We start from the raw sequence: 24,465 nt of genomic DNA, 5'->3' as shown, positions 1-24,465 counted from the left end.
ACACTCCTCAAAAGGCTTTAGAACATAAAACTGCACCACTGAACAGCAAATAATATTTTTTTTTTGCCGCTTATACACCCAAAAAGGGCTTTAGAACATATAACTGCGCCGCTGAACGGCAAATATATATTTTTTTGCCACTAATACACGCCAGAATGGGCTGTAATTTACTCACTTCACCACACAACGGCTAATAAGCCCTTTTTTCCCACTAATACAAGCCAAAAAATGCTTTAGAACATATAACTGCACCGCACAAGGGCAAATAAGACATAGAAATATTTCCTTGTAATAAACCCTGTTAATGCCTGTATCAAACAGCACTTGCACCCTAATAACAAGAACGGTTTGCTGGAATTACAGAGCTGTATAATGGCAATTTGGATCCACAGTCAGTGCAGCAAGGTGTAATAGGATTGTTCCTATTACCCAGGCTGTAACCTCTCCTACTGAACCCTGTTCTGCTTCAATACTGTGGAATGATTCCTCCCTATCCTTATACAGCAAAATTAAAGTTTTAAAGTCTTTTCTACCACTGTCCCTAGAGCCTGCTGACGTCTCTCCCTGCACTAAGTACAGTGTCGGACTGGAATACCTAGGGCCCACCAGTGTAACTGATTCTGGGGGCCCACACTACACGTACCGTTTTTTTTTCTTTTGTGGCCTGTATGTGAAACCATTCACTTCAATGGGGCCGCAAAAAACGGAAATGATTCCATGTGCATTCCGTGTCTGTATGTCCGCATGGCCATTACGCAAAATGATAGAACATGTCCTATTATTGTCGGCATTACAGACAAGGATAGGACTGTTCTATTAGAGGCCGGCTGTTCTGTTCCGCATAATGTGGAATGCACACACCCAGTATACATGTTTTGCAGATTCGCAATTTGCGGACTGCAAAACATCCAACAATCGTGTTCATGAGCCCTTACAGTGATAACAGAAATATTAAAGATGAAGTATGATGGTAGACACTCACAGCAAAATGCACAAACATACATGTGGCAGAATTTAGGCTACTTTCACACTTGCAATAGTAGGGGCCGGCAGGATGTTCTGACGGGGGAACAGCCTGCCGCATCCATGCTAAAGCTAGCCCACCGTGCCGCCGGACGTTCACTGTAGTTTTTGTCTGGCCGCCTCTCGGCATGTTTGCCGTGCTGCGGCCGGACCTCCTATAGTGAATAGGGCCAGAGCGGACCTCCGGCGGTACGATGGGCTAGTTTAAGCACGGATCTGGCAGGCTGTTCCCCCACTGGAATAGCCTGCCGGACCCTGCTACTGCAAGTGTAAAAGTAGCCTTACACATATATGGATATCCTGCTCTTAAGTCAGTCAGAAACAAGACACATGCAGTTCCTATCACGCATAGGAAACATGCAATGCACGCACCAAGACATTTTTTGCCTAACCCTATTAAGTGTGCCACACTTAAAGGGGCTGCCTCACTTCAACAAATAGCATTTATTATGTAGAGAAAGTTAATACAAGTCACTTATTAATGTATTCTGGTTCTCCATATTGGCTCTTTTCCATCACATTATACACAGCTTGTATCCATGGTTTTGACCACTCTGCAATCCAGCAGTGGTGGCCGTGCTTGCTTACTATAGGTAAAGGTGATGGCCTATTCACACTTTCAGCCTTTCGCTATAGTGTGTAAGCACGGCCACCACTGCTGGATTGCAGAGTGGTCAAAACCACGGATACGTGCTGTGTATAATGTGATGGAAAGAAGGCAATATGGATAATAACAGTACATTAGTAAGTGCCCTGTATTAACTTTCTCTACATGATAAGTGGTAGGCAATTAAGAGTGCCGCATTTGTGTGAGGGGAGGCGGGGCGTTCACTATTTAAACCTGGCCCTCCTCCCCCCACTTGTCGGTTCGAACTATTTCGAATCGGCTTGTGGGTTGGTGCCAGAGAAGGGCATGCGTCACTGGAGGATCGGGGGATCGGCTGCGTCGGGCTCGTCGCTACGGTGATTAGGTAGGCAGGGTGGCTTGCACACCCGTCTTGCTATGTATAACATGTGGGGCTGCCGAGCGTGCCGCCGGTCCCCAGCTGCGCTGGAGACTGCCCGCACTCCCGATCGCTTCCGGCACCCCGAGACAGGCACCCCGATCCGCTCCAGGCCCTGCGCTAAGCACCCCCGCTCCCACATGCAGCATCCCCCAGGCGGGCACCCCTCACCTGTGGCTCAGCAGCGACGGGTCCCGACGTCCGCTCGCATACCCTGAGCATCGGTCACGCCGGCCGTCGGCTCCACGACGCAGCGTTAGATATCACTCACTCCCATATCAGAACATAAACATTCGTTCCGCCGTAGAGAAAAACGCCGTCCGCTCACACAGGGATCCATTCATTAGCTGCAATCAGTAAGCGGAGGTCCAGCTGCAGGATCAGGGGGCGGAAGCCGAAACCTATAGGCGATTAATACGCCGCGGCTTTCCCTGTACAAATAGTCGATAGCGGTGGGCACGGGATGCAATGTTTCACATGGCGGAGCGCAAATCCCTCGCAGCCGCTCCTGATGCACGTTCTCCTGGTAATTACAATTAGCGAGGCAGTGAAGGTGGACATGCTTATGTGATTTTCAGTCATGTCTAGGAATCCGCTGCAGAATAAACTCGTCTTCTTTACTGCGCCAAACTCAGGCAAGACAAGATAAGCAGATACTCAGACATGTGCACTGTATAACAAGTTAGGATTTCAATGGTTAATTCTAACCTAGAAGGGAATCACTGGCTTGCTGCGCTCCAGCAGGTCCTGGCTTGATAGAGGGCGACACCTACAGGCCCATACTGGTACTGCAGTCCAGGTGCAGGGCTCCTTTGCTCAGGCACAGTGGCTAGGTACTAAGGCAGGAGTAAAAATAAAATAAAAAAAAATTTAAATAAATTTGGAATATGTTCAAGGATCAAAAATAAAGAGGGCTTCAAGGAGGGGGGCTGGCCACGTCACTTTGCGCACGCAGCCGGGCCGCCCGTAAGCCCATACGGTCAGTCAGGGGGTTGGTTCGGGCGCAGTCACAATAATCCGGTGGTTAGCTAGGGAGCGGTGGCATGAGTGAAGGGTCGCCCAGCCGGCGTGCGCTCACTCACACGTCTGTCCTTGGTTATTCAGGTCCACAGGTGGTGGGCTAACTTACGATACTGTGGGGTTCGTGGCTGTCATGGCCGCCAGGGGAGTCAGGGGTGGTGCATGCGGGGGCCAACCCCGTCTTTTCTCTTGCATAGGCTTGGGGGACGGGGGATGGTGGACTATTATGTCCAGGCCTCTGGCGCATCTCTTACAGGGTGGCGCCTACAGTCGTGGCCTTTGGTGGGGGAAAAAAAAAAGAAAATAAATAAAAAATAAAAATAAAATTAATGGTATAGATAGGAATGTTGCTTTGCCAGGTCTGTCACGACTACAGACTCCTTATAAAGCCCTGCCACGACTGCAGGCATCAGTCTGTCACAACTACAGACCCGCTCTAAAGCCCTGCCACGACTGCAGGCAACAGTCTGTCACGACTACAGACCCGTTATAAAGCCCTGCCACGACTGCAGGCATCAGTCTGTCACGACTACAGACTCGTTATAAAGTCCTGCCACGACTGCAGGCATCAGTCTGTCACGACTACAGACCCGTTATTAAGCCCTGCCACGACTGCAGGCATCAGTCTGTCACGACTACAGACTAGTTATAAAGTCCTGCCACGACTGCAGGCATCAGTCTGTCACGACTACAGACCCGCTCTAAAGCCCTGCCACGACTGCAGGCACAAATCCGTTACGACTACAGACTCATTATTAAGACCGGCCACGACTGCAGGCATTAGTCTCATGTAAACAGACTCATGAGGTAATACTACCACGTCTACAGGCGATGGTCCGTTACTGCTACTCTCGATGTAGGGTCCCCTCACGACTACAGGGGCTAGTCGGTCACATCCACAGACTCGGTCGCACTCCCGTTAACTACAGGCACTGGGTGGGCATCTACGGGTAGTTGCGTCACGACTACGCACGTGGGTCAGCCACGGCCTGGGAGGTCAGCCTTCACGGTCACAGGTAGGTCCAGTTAGGCTTCAGTCTCCCAGCGGGTTCCAGTCACAATAACCAGCCCCTAGGTGAGGAGGGGCACTCCCGCACCAGCGCACAATGCCAGGGAGCTGTGCGGCTCCTCACGCGGCACACGGTTCAAACCAGCGGGGGCCGGGGCCCACGGTAAAGGAAGGGCTCCCTCTGATCCGGTGCACATTGCCAGGGAGTGACGCTGCTCCCCACGCGGTACGAGTGTCCAGCCGGCGGTGGGTCGGCCCTAGCTGAGGAGGGGGGCTCCCCCGCACTGGTGCATTCTGCCAGGGAGCAGCGTGAGCTCCCCACGCGGCTGGGGGGTAAGGCTCCTCATCTTCAATAAAGTCTGGCACGGGCCGCCGTGCCGTTAGGTAGGCAGGGATCAGGGGAAGGAGTACTAGGCTCGGTCAGAGGGAGCAGATCATAGGCGGTGGCTGGCTTCCTGCTGCCGGCCGTACATAAGGTTCCAAGGGGGTTATTTAGGCACAGGATGTTAATTAGTCCGTGCAGGTGATCTGCGTTATACCATGCTCTTCATGCTCGTACTCAGAGCTGTGCCCATACGGGAGCTGCTTAAGTGGTTGATAGTGAAAAAAAAATAAAAAATAAAATAAAAAAAATACAATAATAATAATAATAATAATAATAATATATATATATATATATATATATATATACACATTTTTGAGTCTCTCACGCATGGCTCCGCCATTAGAGTCTCTCACGCATGGCTTCTCCGTTTTAGGTTTACACATATGACTCCGCCATCGGAGTCTCACGCATGGCTTCTCCGTGTTAGTTTTACACATACGGATCCGCCATTAGAGTCTCTCACGCATGGCTTCTCCGTTTTAGGTTTACACATATGACTCCGCCATTAGAGTCTCTCACGCATGGCTTCTCCGTGTGAGTTTTACACATACGACTCCGCCATTAGTCTCTCACGCCTGGCTTCTCCGTTTTAGGTTGGCACATTAGAGTCTCTCACGCATGGCTTCTCCGTTTTAGGTTACACATATGACTCCGCCATTAGTCTCTCACGCATGGCTTCTCCTTTAGGTTCACACATATGTCTCCGCCATTAGAGTCTCACGCATGGCTTCCCCGTTTTAGGTTACACATATGACTCCGCCATTAGTCTCTCACGCATGGCTTCTCCGTTTAGGTTCACACATATGTCTCCGCCATTAGAGTCTCACGCATGGCTTCCCCGTTTTAGGTTACACATATGACTCCGCCATCTGAGTCTCTCACGCATGGCTTCTCCGTTTTAGGTTTACACATATGACTCCGCCATTAGAGTCTCTCACACATCGCTTCCCCGTTTTAGGTTACACATATGACTCCGCCATTAGAGTCTCTCACGCATGGCTTCTCCGTTTTAGGTTTACACATATGACTCCGCCATTAGAGTCTCTCACGCATGGCTTCCCCGTTTTAGGTTACACATATGACTCCGCCATTAGAGTCTCTCACGCATGGCTTCTCAGTGTGAGTTTTACACATGCGACTCCGCCAGTAGTCTCTCACGCCTGGCTTCTCCGTTTTAGGTTGGCACATATGACTCCGCCATTAGAGTCTCACGCATGGCTTCCCCGTTTTAGGTTACACATATGACTCCGCCATCTGAGTCTCTCACGCATGGCTTCTCCGTTTTAGTTTTACACATATGACTCCGCCATTAGTCTCTCACGCATGGCTCCGCCATTAGTCTCTCGCGCATGGCTTCTCCGCTTTAGGTTTACACACAGGACTCCGCCATTAGAGTCTCTCAGGCATGGAGGTAAAAAAAATAAATAAAAATTCCTCACCAGGCCCAGCTGCGCCGGGACTAGTCTCTCATCTCACCATAGCTAAGAGACTGATGGCCAATTCCTTGGCCAGTAATACTCTGAGGGCTTACAAGACAGCTTGGCGCCTGTTTCAGAGATATGAGAACACCTACCCGGCCGCTGGCCGGGGGCCTATCACTCACCTATTGGGCTTTGTCGGGGTTTTTGCCACTCTCAATTAAACCTGTCCTATAGCATTGTTAACTATACATGGCAGGTATTCAGCACCATTGGTACAGGCTACATCCGGACCTACCGTCACTCTTCTCCGCCCACCCGATCAAAGCGGCGTTGAAGGGTTTGCGCAAGATGTCTGTTGTGAAACGACATGGGCGTCAGCCATTTACCGGTAGCTTGTTCAGGCCGTGACAGGCAAACTGCAGGGTAAACCGTTCGGGCCGCAGGTTAGCGCTCTGGTAGAAACAGCCTTGTACCTGGCTTTCCATAGATTCCTCAGGTCAGGCGAGCTCATGGGCACCAATACGCTGGCTGGGTGCTTGCGGAAAGGTCAGCTCATCCGGCGCGGGTCCATCTATGTCCTCACCTTGGCCTCGTCCAAGACGTCACGGCCGGGGCAATCAGTGGCGGTCAGATACTTTCCCACGGACAGCAGATGGTGTCCGGTGCAGGCCTTGGAGGCTTGGCTGCGTAGTATTTAGTCCAAGCGGCATGTTCTCCCGTACTCGAACTAGGCAATGCCCGGCTAACCACCGCGGACTTTCTTACGTAAATTCAGGTTAGTTGACAGGTTCAGGGGTCGGTCCTCGCTGGATCACAGGACATTCCTTCCGCATGGGCGCGGCAGCGGCGGCGTCCATGCATAAGGTGCCAGTACATGTCATCAAACGGTTGGGTCGTCGCAGTTCCGCGTGTTCCATGTGTAATATCCCGAGTCCTTATACGAAATATCATTGGCTTTCGAGTTTTGGTCTGTAGTTTCTGTTATCAAGTTTTCAAACTCCTATGCATGGTTCTTTTGGCCCCTTTAGGCTACCCTTCGATAAGCAGTTCCGGCATAACTCTGCTGCTTCTAGGTTGGGGGGGTGGAGTATAGGCTTAGGTAGGGTACCCTCTCAGCATGAGCCGATCCGAGCACAAGTGGTAGGCAATTAAGAGTGCCGCATTTGTGTGAGGGGAGGCGGGGCGTTCACTATTTAAACCTGGCCCTCCTCCCCCCACTTGTCGGTTCGAACTATTTCAACCCACCCAGGAGCCCTCCCTTCTTTCAGGTCTCATCATTGGGTTAGCCCCCTTTAGGCTACCCTTCGATAAGCAGTTCCGGCATAACTCTGCTGCTTCTAGGTTGGGGGGGGTGGAGTATAGGCTTAGGTAGGGTACCCTCTCAGCATGAGCCGATCCGAGCACAAATGCTATTTACTGAAGTGAGACAACTCCTTTAAACCCTTTAAGCATAAATGTCTGGCAAGCAATTTATCAAATCTTAACTTCCTCATATTGTACATAATCTACAGTATATTTAAAAGGGTTTTCCTACCATAATGACCTATTGCCTATGTGATAAATATCAGATTGCTGGGGTCTGACTGCTGGAACACCCACTGATCAGGCAAAAAGGGATCTTGAGACATTCAATTACATTACCGCTAATCTATGTACACAAGGGTCTTAAAGGGGTTGTCTCACTTCAGTAAGTGGCATTTATCATGTAGAGAAAGTTAATACGGGCAACTTACTAATGTACTGTTATTATCCATATTGCTTCCTTTGCTGACTGGATTTATTTTTCCATCACATTATACACTGCTCGTTTCCATGGTTACAGACCACCCTGCAACCCAGCAGTGGTAGTCATGCTTGCACACTATAGGCAACAGCGTCAGCCTCTGTGCTGGCCAGGACCATGGGAGCACACATAGGCTAGCGCTTTTTATCCTATAGTCTGCAAGCACGACCACCACTGATGGATTGCAGGGTGGTCTGTAACCATGGAAACGAGCAGTGTATAATGTGATGGAAAAATAAATCCAGCCAGCAAAGGAAGCAATGTGGATAATAACAATACATTAGTAAGTGGCTTGTATTAACTTTCTCTACATGATAAATCCTACTTACTGAAGTGAGACAACCCCTTTAAGACCACGTTCCCTTGATCATGGGGGTCCCAGCAGTCAGACTCCCACCAATCATCAGACACTTATCACCTGTCGTGTCATAGCTCTTTCACCGTTTCACATTCCCTATCCTTAAAGGTTTTCTATAGGTGTAAAAAAAAAATTATACAATTTTTAAATCTGGCCCAAAATATGTGTCGAACTAAAATAGAAATGCTCACCTGTTAGGCCTCTTTCACACGAGCGTGTCCTGATAAGGTCCAGATGCATCCCGGTGCATTGCGGCAAACCCAGGCGAGTAGGTACGCAATTGCAGTCAGTTTTGACTGCGATTGCGTTCCGATGTTCAGTTTTTATCGCGCGGGTGCAATGTGTTTTGCACGCGCGTGATAAAAAACCGACTGTGGTACCCAGACCCGAACTTCTTCACAGAAGTTCAGGTTTGGGTTAGTTATAGTGTAGATTGTATTATTTTCCCTTATAACATGGTTATAAAGGAAAATAATAGCATTCTGAATACAAATAGCTTAGTACAATAGGGCTGAAGGGGTTAAAAAATAATAAAAAATTATTTAACTCACCTTAATCCACTTGTTTGCGCCGCCGGCCTCACCATGTGATGGATCATGTGACGGACCATGTGATGAACGTAGTGGCGTCATCAAAGGTCCTATTCCTCACAAAAGAAGACAGAAGAGATGCCGGCTGTGCGAACAAGTGGATTAAGGTGAGTTAAATTATTATTGTTTTTTTTAACCCCTTCAGCCCTAATGTACTAAGCATTCTGTATTCAGAATGCTATTATTTTACCTTATTACCATGTTATAAGGGAAAATAATAATGATCGGGTCCCCATCCTGATCGTCACCTAGCAACCGTGCGTGAAAATCGCACCGCATCCGCACTTGCTTGAAAGGGGCCTTAAACGGCCTGTGTCCACTTTTCTAGTTATCCTCTATCCACAGGATCGGGCATAACTAAGTGATCCATGGGGGTCTGAACGCTGGAGCCCCCACTGATACCCCTTCTTGACTTAGTGGCAGGTCGAGCATATGCCCTGCCTCTCCATTCATTCTCTATGGGGTCTCCGGAGATGGCGGCGTACAGAGCTGGCTAATTCCAGTGGTCCCAAAGAGAATAAATGGATTAACAGGGCATATGTGTGGCCTGCCACACCATCAAAAGGGGAAACTGGACCCGTTCCTGGGATCTGTGGGGGTTGCAGAATCGGACCCCACTATTTAAATCCTCCACCACCAGTATCTCTTTACATGGCAGCAGTGATGCCTGTAAATATCATCACTACCGCCATGTAAACCATTCGTGTCAATACTGGAGAATATGACGCACTGTGCAGAATTTTTCAATCATAAGTCCAATCCCCTTTGCAGGTCACAACTTTTAACAAAGCCGAAGCAAAGGTGCTAGAGGAGCAACGTGAGCAAAGGGCACAAACGGAGGGTCATAACTGAAACAGAGGCATTAGGGTCACCTGAGGCAGGGTAATAGTGGGGATCCTGGAGCAGGGGTAACTGGAGAAGAGGCAATATTAGCAGTGCATTTAGAGTGGGGGCATCTGGAGCTTGGGCACTTATGGGGGTGCACCTAAACAGAGGCATTAGGGTCACCTGAGGCAGGGTAATAGTGGGGATCCTGGAGCAGAGGTATTAGGGGGGCAACTGGAGAAGATTTAATATTAGGGGTGCTTTCAGAGTCGGGGCATTGGGCTGCATCTGGAGCTGGGGCACTTATGAGGGGTCCCCCCAATGCCACTCTGAACTCTGCAGAGAGCAGCACACATTCATAGATCTGTGTCTGCTATAAACAAATCCCCTATTTCCCCTTTACAGTCTCCTACAGCTCACGACTGTCACACACCTGAGAAATCAGCCCAGCACCGCAGAGGAGTCCTTCTCTCCAGCAGCCACAGTTTCCTGACAGCAGGGAGGGCAGGAGGATGGCCAGACATGTTCTCTCCTCCTTTACAGCCAGCAGCCCCAGAAGTCTAGAAGATACTGCGGGACCTCCTGTACAATGTACACCAGTAGGAGGCTGCATCACTGTGCGATACTGCCACCTAGTGGTTACAATAATTATCTCTCCTGAGAAAGGAGAAATAATTACTCCTCCATCTTATCTCGGGCGCAGGAGACTGGGGGCCTACTGAGGAATACCCCGCCTCCCCGGTGGGCCAGTCCGAGCCTGACTAAGTACACTGTAATATGGCTGAATCCAAGATGGCTGAGGCTATTTATAGCCCTGTGACATCACAGGGCTGTCTGGGTGCTAATTGGTTGCATGCATGGCATTGTGGGTGATCCCTCATTCCCAGAGTTCCTTGCTCCATGTCCTTACACGTGCAGCAGCCATTTTAGGAAAAAATGCGATTTGTTACCACGAAGCGTGAGGAAATTCGATGCGATTCGCTCATCTCTAATACCAACCAATCAGAGTAAAGATTTCATTTTTCAAGAGCAGATGAAAGCTGTGATGTGATTGGTTTCTAAGGGCAACAAAGGCATTTTTTTTCTGTTAGATGGTATTAATAAATCTCCCTCATATAATATTAATAGTAATCATATGAAATCACTTTAACATAAAGAATATAAATCAGTGGCGATTTCATTTTAAATAATATAAATGAAACCATTTTTCTAAGAACAATTTTTACTTCATTCTTTCTCAGATAACATTATCAATCTGTAGCAAACGAGAGATACTTTGCACCACAAAAAATAGCATTTTTGAGGTAAAAAAAATATTACCCTTAACTACGTAAAAGTCAGCTCCAATTTTGATGTGGCCTTGTTATTTCACTGGTCATTAAGCAGGACAGAAATATTAAAGTAAATATGTCCTGCCCTGGAAAGCAGAGAGGGTCAAGGCATAAAGTTGAAATGGTTCCTGTGATTGTCCATTAGGTTGAGCCATTACATAGGGGGGAGTATATAATTATCTTTATTTTGTCATCCTCAGACAGCAGATGAAGCCATTTATGACTACGGATACAGCCCACCCAAGTACAAAATCAGATTGTGGGCAAAGGTCACCTCCTTCCTCCAAATAATAATTATTTTTTGAATAAACTACTACACAAAAAGGCTGATTTTTCCAAAGACATTAGGGATATGTGAAGACAGTTGTACTGGACCTTTCCCTTAAAAATGACTTTTGTTATTTACATACTCTATGTACAGATTTATATAGTATCTCACAAAAGTCAGTACACCCCTCACATTTTTGTAAATATTTTATTCTATCTTTTCATGGGACAACACTGAAGATCTGACACTTTGATACAATGTAAAGTAGTCAGTGTACAGCTTGTATAACAGTGTAAATGTGGTGTGACCTCAAAATTAGTGATGGACGAACATCGGCCGGGACGGTTCGCGAGCTCAATCAAATGTTCGCGAACTTGCCCCATTCACGTTAATGGCAGGCGATACTGAAAAACCTTCAGCTGATATTTGCAGCCACCAAATACTTACAAGAAGTGTACAAATCGTCCCACAACATGGACAGTGACATACCAGAGGGGGATCAATGGCAAAAATTCCCACAAAAAAATATGTATTTTAATCAGGGGCCATTTTTATGCGTCTTAAATTGAAACTCTCAAAAATGTGCCCTGTTGGAGCCTAGAAACATTGTATATTAGGCCACGGGAGTACAGGCCCCAAACATTAGGCATTCACCGGACAGAAAACATCAAGTGATTATGTGGCTGCAGGTATATTAGATGGTTATTAGATATCAATTTAACGGCAGGCCAGTGGAGTACAGACACCAAAAATTATTCATTCAATGTACAGAAAAGAACAAGCTTTGTCTTCTTCTCATTGTCTGTCGCTAGTAGAGGCCTAAGCATGGCAGGCAGGTTCCCCCAGAAGTATCTTGCTGGATGAGCAGCCAATATCGCACTTGCATCAATCTTGACAGGATTCGGTTCCAGGTGTAGAGGAATTGTTTTTTTGGAATGATTTCTCCATCACAACACCCTCCTTGTCGTTGAATAATCTGAAGACTGGCCGATTCTCTCCTAAGAAAAAAATTGAATGTTATTATTAAATTTATTAAACATTTTATTATGAAATTTATTCCAAATATATTATAAAATTCGGTGTCTCCATGATCAATCTTCAGCGTGAGGGTCCCACATGGGTTCTACATACTTCCAAAATAAAGTGGGGCGAATAGATGATGGATCCCGCTCCATGATCTTCCCAGGAGCTGCTTTTGGGAGCCGCGGTTCATTTCTGAGATGTCTGTGTGGGAATCCGAAGACCATCTCCATCTCCATGCACCACAGGATGTCCTCCTCCTCCTGTGTTAGAAAAAATTTAATTTTTATTATAAAATGTATTAAATATAATAAGGATGCCCTCCTTTCCATTCCATGATGACTGGGAACCCCTGACGAAGAGACTAGGCCCTGGTTGGTTTGAATTGTGATTAAATTCGCAACTCTTCCAGGCTCCAAGCAATCTTGAAGCTTTGTCTTTATCTCATTGTCTGTCGCTAGTAGAGGCCTAAGCATGACAGGCAGGTACCCCCAGATGTATCTTGCTGGATGAGCAGCCAATACTGCACTTGCATCAATCTTGACAGGATTCTGCTCCAGGTGGAGAGTAATTTTTTTTTTGGAATGCTCTTTCCATCACAACAGAAGACTGGCCGATTCTCTCCTGTCTAACGCAACATTTAATTTTTATTATTAAATTTATTGAATATTTTTACATTGATTTTATTAAATCAAAACTTGATGAAAATTATAAGAAAGTATACATAAATTTGTCAAAACTGGCCTAATAACTCAAGTATGAACTCTGCCTTATAGGTCGATGTTAGTGTCAAGAAGAAGCGCACTCCTTTTACACCCTTGTCAGCTGATTCCACATAGATGTCTTCAGAACCTGTTCTATTACACACTTATACAAGTAGAGCCCCCCTGACAGAGTGGAGAGGATGTCAGCAGTAAGTTTGTGTTGACGTCACTGATTAATTTGCCCTTTCTCTGATCCGTCAGAACAATAACCCACATAAAACGGATCCTGTCTTTGGAGCATACGCCTTCACCCGGTCAGCATTTGCTCAGTATTGCTAATGCCAATAAAAACAGGAGTGGATCTAAAACAGAGATGACACGTGAATGGTATATTTGCATGTCTTCTGTGTTTTGTACCCACTCCTGCTTTTGGCTACCAAATCATAAGCCAAATCTGATGGGTCCATACAGGCCTTACAGCTTCTACACAGACAGGATATTGTCACGGCGGACAGGATACAAGATACACAAAATATCAACAAATAAGTGTCTAGGCAAGAAGCTGGGGATAAAGGTCACCTCCTGACAATCCCTACCAGCTCTCCCTAGACTTCTATGCCCACGTACAGACCCTGAAGGTGAGAATAAACGTGTCCCCGGGCCTAGGCTGAAGATTCCCTAAAATCCCTAAGATGGTGAAAGGGGGAAAGAGGCAGCCTGCTCCCTCAGGACCTGGAGGGGGCAGGCGTCTCTCTAACAGCCTAGACAGACAACCACAAGAAAACAAAAACCAACTTATCTTTTTACTGAGCAGGAACAGCAAATCCTTCCTTCCTTCCTCTGAGCCAGACAGAAACTATAACCCGCAAAGGACACTGGGAGTGGGTGTAATTTAAACTCAAACCAACAACCCCACCCAGTGCACCTGAAGGGAGGCGGATATAGCTGAACTCCAAAACAAAAACAAAAGGCTACACATGTGCTGCTAACCTGGCAGACCTCCGTACATAGCCTGAGCAGGGCATGACAGATATGTTGTGCGTCTCATTTTTCCTTCCTTCTGACAGATCAGAAGAAAAGTCAAATAAATGATGATGTCAGCCAGGCTGAAAGCCAAAATAGTGGCCCAGTCATGAAGTGGGGAGGGTGTGAACCGCATGAGAAGTCCACAGAGTGTCCCTATGACAAAGTCGTGAGGTGGAAGCAGCATGAGGAGACCACACAGTGGCCCAATGACAAAGTCTGGAGGTAGCGGTGGCATCAGGAGGCCACAGAGTGGCACAATGACTGAGTATGTAGTTGGTAGCAGTATGTGGAGGCCAGCGAGTGGCCAGGTTATATAGTGTAGAGATGGCAGCATCAGGAGACCAGAGTGGCAAGGTGACATAGTGTGGACATGGCAGCAGCAGCAGCAGCATGATACAACAGAGTGGCACTGTGACATAGTGTGGACATGGCAGCACCAGGAGGCCATAAAGTGGCAAGGTGACATAGTGTGGACATGGCAGCATCAGTTAGCCACAGAGTAGCAAGGTGACATAGTGCGGAGGTGGGTGGCAATACTAGTACTCGCTGAAGATGGTGGGTGAAAGAATTCATCTTTCATCTTGATGCAGTGTCCCAGAGTTTAAAGTGTGGGCACTTTAAACTCTTGCACGAAACGTGAGGAAATTCGCATTCGTTCATAATCAAATTTTTCCTGAAATTCGGATTGAATTCGACTTTGTCAGCTTCGATTCGCTCATCTCTAATCACAACAGTTGCAATTAGTTGTTCCAATAGCGTTTGTCCCTATGTATAGCTGCGGTATCTTAGAAGAACCGCACACAAATGATGCACAATAAAAATGCACTATATATAAATTATACTTTAGGTATATCACAGCCCTGCCTCAATCAGTTTTTTTGGGGGGCAACTGGTATATCACACCAGTAGAAATTATTTGTTCCAATAGCGTTTGTCACTCTGTGTAGCTGAGGTAATGCAGCAAAACCGCACACAAATGCTGCACTACCTAAATGCACTAGATATAAAATATACACTGCTCAAAAAAATAAAGGGAACACAAAAAGAACACATCCTAGATCTGAGTTAATTAAATATTCTTCTGAAATACTTTGTTCTTTACATAGTTGAATGTGCTGACAACAAAATCACACAAAATAAAAAAATGGAAATCAAATTTTTCAACCCATGGAGGTCTGGATTTGGAGTCACACTCAAAATTAAAGTGGAAAAACACACTACAGGCTGATCCAACTTTAATGTAATGTCCTTAAAACAAGTCAAAATGAGGCTCAGTAGTGTGTGTGGCCTCCACGTGCCTGTATGACCTCCCTACAACGCCTGTGCATGCTCCTGATGAGGTGGCGGACGGTCTCCTGAGGGATCTCCTCCCAGACCTGGACTAAAGCATCTGCCAACTCCTGGACAGTCTGTGGTGCAACGTGACGTTGGTGGATAGAGCGAGACATGATGTCCCAGATATGCTCAATTGGATTCAGGTCTGGGGAATGGGCGGGCCAGTCCATAGCATCAATGCCTTTGTCTTGCAGGAACTGCTGACACACTCCAGCCACATGAGGTCTAGCATTGTCTTGCATTAAGAGGAACCCAGGGCCAACCGCACCAGCATATGGTCTCACAAGGGGTCTAAGGATCTCATCTCGGTACCTAATGGCAGTCAGGCTACCTCTGGCGAGCACATGGTGGGCTGTGCGGCCCTCCAAAGAAATGCCACCCCACACCATTAGTGACCTAATGCCAAACCGGTCATGCTGGAGGATGTTGCAGGCAGCAGAACGTTCTCCACGGCGTCTCCAGACTCTGTCACGTCTGTCACATGTGCTCAGTGTGAACCTGCTTTCATCTGTGAAGAGCACAGGGCGCCAGTGGCGAATTTGCCAATCTTGGTGTTTTCTGGCAAATGCCAAACGTCCTGCATGGTGTTGGGCTGTAAGCACAACCCCCATTTGTGGACGTCGGGCCCTCATATCACCCTCATGGAGTCTGTTTCTGACCATTTGAGCAGACACATGCACATTTGTGGCCTGCTGGAGGTCATTTTGCAGGGCTCTGGCAGTGCTCCTCCTGTTCCTCCTTGCACAAAGGCGGAGGTAGCGGTCCTGCTGCTGGGTTTTTGCCCTCCTACGGCCTCCTCCACATCTCCTGATGTACTGGCCTGTCTCCTGGTAGCGCCTCCATGCTCTGGACACTACGCTGACAGACACAGCAAACCTTCTTGCCACAGCTCGCATTGATGCGCCATCCTGGATAAGCTGCACTACCTGAGCCACTTGTGTGGGTTGTAGACTCTGTCTCATGCTACCACTAGAGTGAAAGCACCGCCAGCATTCAAAAGTAACCAAAACATCAGCCAGGAAGCATAGGAACTGAGAAGTGGTCTTTGATCACCACCTGCAGAACCACTCCTTTATTGGGGGTGTCTTGCTAATTGCCTATAATTTCCACCCGTTGTCTATCCCATTTGCACAACAGCATGTGAAATTGATTGTCACTCAGTGTTGCTTCCTAAGTGGACAGTTTGATTTCACAGAAGTGTGATTGACTTGGAGTTACATTGTGTTGTAAAAGTGTTCCCTTTATTTTTTTGAGCAGTGTATTATTGGTATATAACACCCCTGCTTCAATGAGTTTTTTGGGGGGGCAACTGGTATATCACACCAGTAGAAATTATTTGTTCAAATAGCGTTTGGCACTCTGTGTGGCTGCAGTATTGCAGCAGAACCGCACAGAACTGCTGCACAATACAATTGCACTATAATATACTTTCTATGTTAGAAAGTATATTATAAGTAGTGATGAGCGGCAGGGGCAATATTCGAATTCGCGATATTTCGCGAATATTTGTGCGAATATTCGCCATATATTCGAGTATTCGCGAATTCATGATCTCCAGGCATTATTTTCTTGATTGATTCGCATAAAATTCGCCTAAAATATTCGCATAAAAATTTGCATGAACTGGTATTTAAAAAATAAATTGAATATTCGCGATTACGAATATATTTTGCGATATTCTAAATATTAGCGAATTCTCAAAGTGCCGATATTCGCGATTAAGATTCGCAATTCGAATATTCGTGATCAACACTAATTATAAGTATACTACACCCCTCAGTATGTCAGACCTATCGATAGCATACCTGTACCAGTCCTTAAAAGGACTTTTGTGGCCCTATTAGCTAGCGATTTGTGTCTCTAACAGTCTGTCCCTGCTCCACACAGCAACCTCTCCCTACACTGGAAAAAGACTGAATGTAAAATGGCGGCCAGATCAGGTTTATTTATAAGGTAGGGAGTATGTCCATGTGCTGAAATGTCTAAATTGGCTGTCCTGTACCACCTGATGGATGTGTCATGGGTCAAAGTTCTTCACAATGTAAAAGAATATGGTGGGCGCGAATATCGCCATATGTTCGCCCATTCGGCGAACAGCGAACGAGCAAAGTTCGCAGCGAAACGACCGCCAGGCAAACCGCAAGGCCATGTCTACTCAAAATAACTCAACGCACAGCCAAAAGTGAGTACACCCCTAAGTGAAAATGGCCAAATTGTGCCCAAAAAGTCAATATTTTGTGTGGCCACCATTATTTTGCAGCACTGCCTTAACTCTCTTAGGCATGGAGTTCACTAGAGCTTCACAGGTTGCCACTGGAATCCCCTTCCACTCCTCCATGACAACATCACAGAGTTGGTGGATGTTAGAGACCTTGGGCTCCTCCATCTTCCGTTTGAGGATGCCACAAAGATGCTCAACAGGGTTTAGGTCTGGAGACATGCTTGGCCAGTCCAGCACCTTTACCCTCAGTTTCTTTTGCAAAGCAGTGGTTGTTTTGGAGGTGTGTTTTGGGTCATTATCATGTTGGAATACTACCCTCTGGTCCAGCTTCTGAAGGGAGGGGATCATGCTCTACTTCAGTATGTCACAGTGAAGGGAGGGGATCATGCTCTACTTCGGTATGACACAGTACATGGTGGCATCCATGGTTTCCTCAATGAAGTGTAGCTCCTCACAGCCGGCAGCACTCATGCAGCCCCAAACCATGATACTCCCACCAGCTTGACTGTAGGCAAGACACACTTGTCTTTGTACTCCTCACCTGGTTGCTGCCACACACGCTTGACACCATATATATTTATAGAAGGCTCATAACTGAGAATTTCACAACCTAAATATTTTTAAATTAAAAAATATTTCTTTACAACCAAATATGTATTATATTCAAAGCTAATTTTCCATATTTTATATCCACCAAATCCTCTAAACGCAACCTTTATAATGCACTCTAGGTCTATATAAAAAGAATTAAAATCCTATTTACTAATTTAGTCCCACTTTTTCCCATAGTTAATACTATATTAACCCAAGAATCATGGAATCATCAGTATTTTTTTAACACCCCAGCTATTAAGTTCAACGAGCATTTTGGCTGACCATGGAATAACATTAATTACATGACTGTCTCCAGCCTAAGCCATTTGCTTCAGACATGTCAGATTTCTATTATTTAAATCCACAATTTAATAACTACAGCAGAACATAACTAATTGTTACTAAAAGAAAAATGTGAGAGGAATGCGTTATATTCCGTAGGTCTTGTGAAAGGATTCGAGAGATTATGTTCCTGAGGTTTACATTCTCATCTTCCATATTACTGTATGATATGTATACAAAAATATTAACTCTTATAGGGTTTCTCCAATCTGGACAATTCTTTTTTTGCTATAAGGATCCCCCTGATAATAAACTGCACAACCTTTTTTGGTCTAGGGGCCACATTGTCATTGTCAAGGAGCCGCAAAAAAAATAAAAAATTGATCGGCACTCGTTTGCATTGGCCTATTACACAGACTGTTGCAAAGTGAATGGGGAGGAATGATCGCTACCGCAGTCTTTCCTCCCTCATTCTGTTCTATTGATTAAAGGTACATACTGTACCTGATTACACGCAATGTGCTGATGATTATTGTCCATCTTTCATCCTGATAAAATATGCAAATCAGCTGACAAAGGAGTAATTGCTCATTCATCAGCTGATCGATTATACAGGCCAGATATCAGGAATTAGCATTCCTATGAACACTTGTTTCAAGTTATTGGTCCAAATATTGTGCAGTGTAATAGAGGATTAAAGAGATTTCCCGGTAAAAAATTATATTTAAAAAAAGTTCTTGCTGCATTGCTCCTAAAATGTATGCTTACCTGCTCAAGGCCGCTCCGGTTGTCTGTGCTGCCCCGGCTGTCTCTATCTTCCATTACATCTGGCTGGCTGTGGGCATTAGTGTTGAGCGAAGCGAAGCATTCGAATTGGAATTCGGTCTGAAGTTTCAGAAACTTCAATTTGCAGCAAGTCAGAATTTCCTCTCGCTGCGTGGTAACGAATCAGGTTTTTCTAAAATGGCGGTGAACATGTTACAAAGTGAAACGAAGTGTAGAGGAGATAAGCCCTGGAACGCAAGATCACCCATAATGCTGTGCAGCCAGCCAATTCACAGATAGACATCCCCTGTGATGTCACAGCCCTATAAAAGCCTCATCCCGTCTCTGCCATTTCACTGTGAGCTGAACATAGGTAGAGATGTGGCAAGTGCTAGGGACAGTGTTGCTGAAAATGATTAATATAAGAATTCAATACTAATAAGATGGAAGCCTTTATTATTCCAGTGCCCAGCGTGCCAACCAATACCATCCAGTCTGCACCCCTCAGAGGGGTACAGAGAGGGGTTCACCCAACTTTCACTCTCTCTGCCATTGCGTCTGCCTTCACACCTGTCCCTGCCTTCGTCCATTTCTCAGCATCAGATCTGACCCCACATCTCCATCAGCCTCCCATTAGACCTTCCCCCGCCTCCATTAGCCTCAGATCACACTCCCATCACACCGCCCAGCCTCAGATAAGACCCCATCAGACCCTCCCTAGCCTCCATTAGCCTCAGATCAGCCCCATCAGAGCCCCCAACCTCCATCAGCCTCAGATCAGACCCTCTCCAGCCTCCATTCGCCTCAGCTCAGACCCTCCTCACCCCCCATTAGCTTCAGATCATCACCCATCAGACCCCCCATCCTCAGATCAGCCTCCACAAGCACCCAATCATACCCCCCAGCCTGCCTTCTTCAGATTGGACCCCCGATCAGACCTCAGATCAAACGTTAAAAAAATAATATCTATATATATATATATATATAAACTTACCTCTCCAGCTCCAAACCGAGCTGCCACTTGGCAGATTCATTCACCCTCCCTGGTCTTCTTACTGCCGCACTGCACTGTGACCTGATGGTGCATAGTCATGTCATAGTGCGCGCCTACGTGCACTACGTCCTGGCACTGTACGTGTCAGAACACAGAGTGGGACCCAAAGGAAGACCAGGGAAGGTGAGTACAGCAGGCGGCATGCACCTCTGAAATCATCAACCTTCTTTATTCATCATTATAGATTGAGATAAAAACATAAAAACAGGGCTGGGGCGAACTCGCTTCTCACGGAACACTAAGTAGCAACGGCCGTTTCGCGCACCTGCGCTTCTTCCGGCTACTGAACAGCCAATGCAGTGCTGTTCTCACCTTCCTGTGCCTCCCCCATGCTACTGTAATGACTAAATCCATAATGGAAGCGGTTATTCGCATTTGCACTATATGCTCTGCCAGGGAGTCGGGGGCCACATTAAATGATCCCACGGGCTGTATGTGACCCACGGGCCGTAGGTTCCCCACCTCTGCCCTAGGGGACTTGAATATGTGATCGCCTGATCACTAGTGATGAGCGGCAGATGCCATATTCGATTTCGACGAAATTCGTGAATATTCGATAGAATATTCGTTTCATATTCGTCGAAATCGAATATTCGTCATTATTCTAGTTATCGCGATTATTATGCGATTTAAATAATCGCGTATTGCGATTTTTTACTTAAGACTACTTTCCTATTGGTTTGATATCTAGAATTAGCGAATATGACGAATGTATTCGTCATATTCCTCAAAACGAAGATAACAAAGTATTCTCCATCTTCGTTTTAGCTCCATATTCGTCAACTTCGCTAATTCTAGCAATCAAATAGGGAAGTTGACTATAGAGACAGCTAAGTTTAATTCGCTATGCGATTATATTACTTTGCTTTTTTTATTTTTTATTGAATAGTTAAATACTTGATTATTATAATGATTCTATTTATAAAAAAAATAAAAAAAAGCAAAGTAATATAATCGCATAGTGAATTAAACACAGCTGTCTCTATAGTCAACCTTCCTATTTGATTGCTAGAATTAGCGAAGTTGACGAATATGGAGCTAAGACGAAGATGGAGAATACTTCGTTATCTTCGTTTTGAGAAATATGACGAATATATTCGTCATATTCGCTAATTCTACCAAGCTAACCATAGTAAACCAGGTCCAAGTTGAAATAGCAATTCGATTAATTCAAGTTATAATAATCGAATTTCGATTTCAACTTAGCACTGCTATATTCCATATTAGGCTAGAATTAACGAATATGGAATATAGCAGTGCTAAGTTGAAATCGAAATTAGATTATTATAACTTGAATTAATCGAATTGCGATTTCAACGTAATTCTCAAATCCGACAGTACATTCTAGTATGGAGACGTTCCCATGGTGATGGGGACGCTCCATGAGCACGGAAGTCGTCAGAAGCGGCAACGGGCACTGACTGGAGCAGCCAGGAAGCGAGGAATCCTAAGGACAGGTAAGAACTACTTTTGGGAAGTGGGAAAGAAAAAAAATCTAACAATAAAAAAAAATGAATATTCGAAATATCAAATTTATAGCACTATATTCGAATATTCGCGCTCAACACTACTGATCACTTGTTCCATAGACTGCAATGATTTACCATTGCATTCTATGAGAAATTTGCTATGTTCCTATGCAGCCCTGCCCCATTGCTGTGGCAGACCTCAAAGCATTCAAGACACCTGAGGCTGTCATAGCAACTGAACAGCTCCATTGAACTTGATGCAGGGAGCTGTTTGGGCCCCTGGAACGAAGGGCTACCGGGGAAAGACTGCTCAGATGCCATGGTCACAATTAACTTGAGCATCTGAGGAGTTAAATGTCCTTGATTGGCATAATTGCTGATCAAGAATATTGCCTATGTAAAACAGCAGTCACCCGAGGACTAAGGAGCCTGCTCGCTTCTGAGTGGGTGCCAAGTTTAGAGACCAGACGTCAGCTGTACATAGGGGTGCACCTAGCCTTTCTGCTGCCTGAAGTAAAAACTGAAACGGCGCCCCCCCCCCCCCCCCCCCGTGCCAATTTCTTAACCTAACCCCTTTGCCACAATGAAAGCATTCATTGCCAAAGGCTCTTCTGCTGCCCCACTCTTGCCCCTTTCTGGTGCTGCCTGAGGCTTGGCCTCATTGGTGATGCCCCCCTGGCTGTACACATGCGTTAGAGGTCCATAAGGGGTTAATCTGTTTAGCCTGGGTCTTCAAGAGGTTAGGTCAGTGCATTTGGCATCAACTAGACAAAATGGTAGTTATCTGTTTATGGTCAATATTAGTAGACAAAAGACACAAATATGAATCTAGTCATATATATTATTTTGCTATGTAATAACAATAATCCTGGACACATGATAATTTGGGACTAAAGAAATGTTGCTATTTTACTAATATTTTCACTGCCTAGGGCATATATAATATTTATTTACTTTCACACTGCGACTAGAACATATGGGTTACAGTTTAGGATTTTACTATTGATAGCATATCCACAGGATAGGGAATCAATATCAGACTGAGAGGCAGGGACGGACTGGGAACTTAAAGTAGCCCTGGAAAAAAAAAACTAAAAGTGGTTCTATGTTGTAAGTAGATCCTAACTGACAGAAGGAGGGGCAACACAAGTAGGCAGGGCCAACAGAAATAGGTGGGGCCAGCAATACTATAGTGCAGAACAAAATACCACAGGGCAGCACAAAAAATACTACCTCTGCAAAATCAAAGACCACAGCCCAGCACATAAAATACTACCTTTGCAAAACCAGATACCACAGCGCAGCACAAAAAATACTACCTCTGCAAAACCTTATATCACAGCGCAGCACAAAAAATACTACCTCTGCAAAACCAGATATCACAGCACAGCACAAAAAATACTACCTCTGCAAAACCAGATATCACAGCACAGCACAAAAAATACTACCTCTGCAAAACCAAATACCACAGCGCAGCACAAAAAATACTACCTCTGCAAAACCAAATACCACAGCGCAGCACAAAAAATACTACCTCTGCAAAACCAAATACCACAGCGCAGCACAAAAAATACTACCTCTGCAAAACCAAATACCACAGCGCAGCACAAAAAATACTACCTCTGCAAAATCAGATACCACAGCACAGCACAAAAAATACTACCTCTGCAAAACCAAATACCACAGCGCAGCACAAAAAATACTACCTCTGCAAAATCAGATACCACAGCACAGCACAAAAAATACTACCTCTGCAAAACCAAATACCACAGCGCAGCACAAAAAATACTACCTCTGCAAAACCAAATACCACAGCGCAGCACAAAAAATACTACCTATGCAAAACCAAATACCACAGCGCAGCACAAAAAATACTACCTCTGCAAAACCAGATTCCACAGTTCAGCACAAAATACTGCCGCCCGTGCCACAGTGTGAAACAGTCTCATCATCATGAGGACATCAATACAGTTGAATTCAGGAGGGACCTGCGGCCACTGTCCGGATGCATACATATCTGATACATCTACATTAATCAATGCTGAGAACATCAGATCTTTATGTACTTTGCTGATGGCCATAAGGAGGGCTTGGGTGGGCCCCTGGGCATCAGCCCACTGGGAAATTTACCTGTAGGGTCTATGGCCAGTCCGCTCCTGTTGACACAGGTTTGACACCCTGTATTCCTACCTATCAGGTGTCTCGGGGGAGCTCTGGAACTACAGCTAGTCCATTGAGTAATGTATGGAGCTGGTCACAGCACTGTTGCTCCCTGAGGATCGCTGCAGCAACCAGCTACAGAGTGGACCGAGCTGGGTATTTTTATGGGTCTGACTATCGGTGCCTGTAGGCTATTACACTGCATTATTTGCATCTATTAGTTGACCCTAAAATGCTTCTGGACTCAGGGCCGGTGCAAGGATTTTTGCCGCCCTAGGCAAAGATCCATTTTGCCGCCCCCTCATGTCACTCACTCACTGACAGACACACACACTGACAGACAGACACGCACTCAGACACTCACTGAATGACGTACATATACACTCACTGACAGACATACTCACTGACAGACACTCACTGACAGACATACACCTACCCACTGAAACACACACACACATATACTCACTGACAAACACACAGACACTTACTGACCTACAGACATCCACACTCACTGACATACACTCACTCACTGACATACACACACAGACACTCAATGACAGACACACATACATTTACTATCAGAAAGACAGACATACACTCACTCACTGACATAAATACACAGGCAGACACTCAATGACAGACACACATACATTTACTATCAGAAAGACAGACATACATACACTCACTCACTGACATAAATACACAGGCAGACACTCAATGACAGACACACATACATTTACTATCAGAAAGACAGACATACATACACTCACTCACTGACATAAATACACAGGCAGACACTCACTCAGTCAAACACTTAA

This window comes from Bufo bufo, chromosome 4 (assembly GCF_905171765.1).
Source record: "Bufo bufo chromosome 4, aBufBuf1.1, whole genome shotgun sequence".
In the NCBI taxonomy this organism is placed as follows: domain Eukaryota; kingdom Metazoa; phylum Chordata; class Amphibia; order Anura; family Bufonidae; genus Bufo; species Bufo bufo.
The sequence above is the reverse complement of the archived record's forward strand: the minus strand, read 5'-3'. Positions refer to the sequence as shown.